Raw genomic sequence first — 2,530 nt, 5'->3', positions numbered from 1 at the left:
TCTCTCTCTCTCTCTCTCTCTCTGACTATTTCTTTTTTTCTTATTTTGTTTCGAGCAAAGCATAAGTAGAGCTAAGGGCAAGAAAAAATATTCATGAATCAGGCGAGCCAGAGTGCTCTCGCGTGCAAACACGTAGAAGAGAGCTCGCGTACGTGATAGTTGCTATCTACATACGTTTCTCGAACGATGTCGTGCACATTGAGATTTTACCGGAGCTAACGCTCGAGTTCGTGATCTCGCGAACGTTAGCCACACGATAAAGGATAGCGAGAGAGAAAGAGAGAGTGAATGAATGTATGAGAAAAAGAGAGAGAAAGAGAGAAAGAGAGAGAAAGAAAGAGAGAGAGAGAGAGAGAGAGAGAGAGAGAGAGAGAGAATGATATAAACCACAAGAAAGTAGGTTCATACGAATAGATAACTATTTTGTTTCATTCTTTTTTCATTTTTTTTTTTTCATTCTTTTTTTTTCATTTGGGATGATGCTTTCCCGAGCTTTTTCTCTTCTTTTTTTTTTTCTTTCTTTCCTTTTCTACCGCTGACAACGGAACGTGATTTAAAGATTCCTCGAAAGGGATCGTTATATTTATGTCAGATTTTTACGTCATGTAATTTCTTTTTTTGAATATTAATTTATTTATTTATGTATGTATGTATGTATATATATATATATATATATATATATATAGATATAGATATAGATATGTATGTATGTATATATGTATGTACATCTAAGATTAATATCGTTCTCTCACGAAGTTCACAAAGGTCGTACGTCATGCGACCTAATTGATCGGGACTGCTCGATTAAGGGCGAGTTTCCACGTACAGGACTCTATGGACAAACTAGGATCAATCTAGGTGGTAAACTGTTAACGTTTATGCAGATTCGGTCTATCTAATTCAGATTGAGAAATATATAGAAATAAGGATAATAAGGACGTTTAGAAAGAATAATGGTTTACATAATAACTATGTTATTCTAAGAGTTCTTAAAATATATTATCTTTCTTTTCCTCTCTCTCTCTCTCTCTTTCTCTTTTTCTTTCCTTTCAGAAATATATGCATTACGAAGAAATAAATTTTCCTTTTCCTCGTTCGAGTGAGTAAAGTATACACTGAATTTGCTGTATATACATGCATGTCCATATATATACGTGTGCGTATATGTATGTGTGTGTGTGTGTATATATATATACACAAGTATCGTATAGTCTCTTTACTTCAGCAACTCTTAGTAGCTTCGCCTCTCGATTTGTTTGTCTCGCAACTTTCAACGAGAATATACGTACTTACATACATCATCGTGCTTCCAACTTTTCGGCTCGTTTCAGTTTTCGGAAGGACTAAGCGATCCGCAAGGCAAGCGAAGAAACTTCCAAACGAAAGGATAAGAGGATAGAAAAAGAAAAAGACGAACGGACAGAAAGAAAGAGGAAGAGAGAGAGAGAGAAGGGAAAAAGAAAGCATTCTTTCCCTCTTTCGTTGAAAGAAATTTCGTCTTGAAAGAAGATTGGAAAACGTTTGCTTCGTTCACGAATAAAATTACATGACTCACATATACACATACATACATACATACATACATACATACATATATATATGTATGTATATATGTCTATATACATATATAAATCGTTGATGTATTTATTTACGTAACTCGTCGAAATTTCGATAAAACACTGTTCCAATTTTCTATTCTTCATAAACGAGGTTATAAATATAACCTATTTGTAAATGATGTACCTACTCTCTCTCTCTCTTTTCTCTCTCTTTCTCTATGTGTGTCTGTCTATCTCTGTCGTATTCATTGTCAGTCGGTTCTATTATTACATTGTCTCCAATTAGAAACTCTATCTCTTTCTCTCTCTCTCTCTCTCTCTCTCTCTCTCTCTCTCTTTCTCTCTTCATCTCTCTTTCAATCTACTAACTCACTCCATTTTGTTTCGGTAGACACAAAGGGTTCTTATAATCATATTGATTAAAGTGTGATACGGCACGAACGAAGACTTTGTAAACGCATCTACCGGGTCGATAATATTTCTACCCCCTTTTGCGTTTTCATTCTGAGGAGGCTGCTTTGAAATTTCCTCGTCATCGTCTTTCTCATCTTTCTTCTATCCCTGCGATAACTAAAACCGCGCCTTTTAAATGAAATTTTTCCTCTTACGAGGCAAAATAAGGCTGTGTCATTAACGAGGAAAAAAATGTGTGTTCGTGTGTAATATGTACGTATTGTAGATATATATTCGTTACATTGTCAATCAAGTAATTGATATCGAACGAAGTCGACTTCTCTATTTATTTACTTTACTTATTTATTTATTTAATTCTTTGATTAATAAAGTATTTATTACTGAAGTTTATTTACGCAATCCGTATTTTCGTATTAGATCGTAGAAATGATATTTGAAATGATTTAAAGAAAAAAATAAATAAATAAATAAATATGAGAGAATAAATAATATATTACGCCTGATTAAAGCAAGAAGATATTACAAATTTTCAGATTATCTCTATCATTTGATTTGTT

General features: G+C 33.5%; 1 protein-coding gene and 1 long non-coding RNA gene across 2 annotated transcripts in view; both read right to left on the bottom strand.

Annotated features, from left to right (window-relative positions):
- Positions 1-2,431, bottom strand: part of LOC122633982 — an 8,063-nt gene extending 5,632 nt beyond the window's left edge. Inside the window, exon 1 of the long non-coding RNA XR_006328250.1 lies at positions 1,748-2,431. This is a non-coding gene — a long non-coding RNA (uncharacterized LOC122633982). The remainder of the gene's footprint in view (positions 1-1,747) is intronic.
- LOC122633976 (inactive rhomboid protein 1) overlaps positions 1-2,530 on the bottom strand; it is a 219,560-nt gene that overhangs the window by 88,988 nt on the left and 128,042 nt on the right. The gene's annotated exons all lie outside the window — the stretch shown is intronic.

This window comes from Vespula pensylvanica, chromosome 1 (assembly GCF_014466175.1).
Source record: "Vespula pensylvanica isolate Volc-1 chromosome 1, ASM1446617v1, whole genome shotgun sequence".
Taxonomy (NCBI): domain Eukaryota; kingdom Metazoa; phylum Arthropoda; class Insecta; order Hymenoptera; family Vespidae; genus Vespula; species Vespula pensylvanica.
This window is presented reverse-complemented; position numbering and strand designations above follow the sequence as displayed.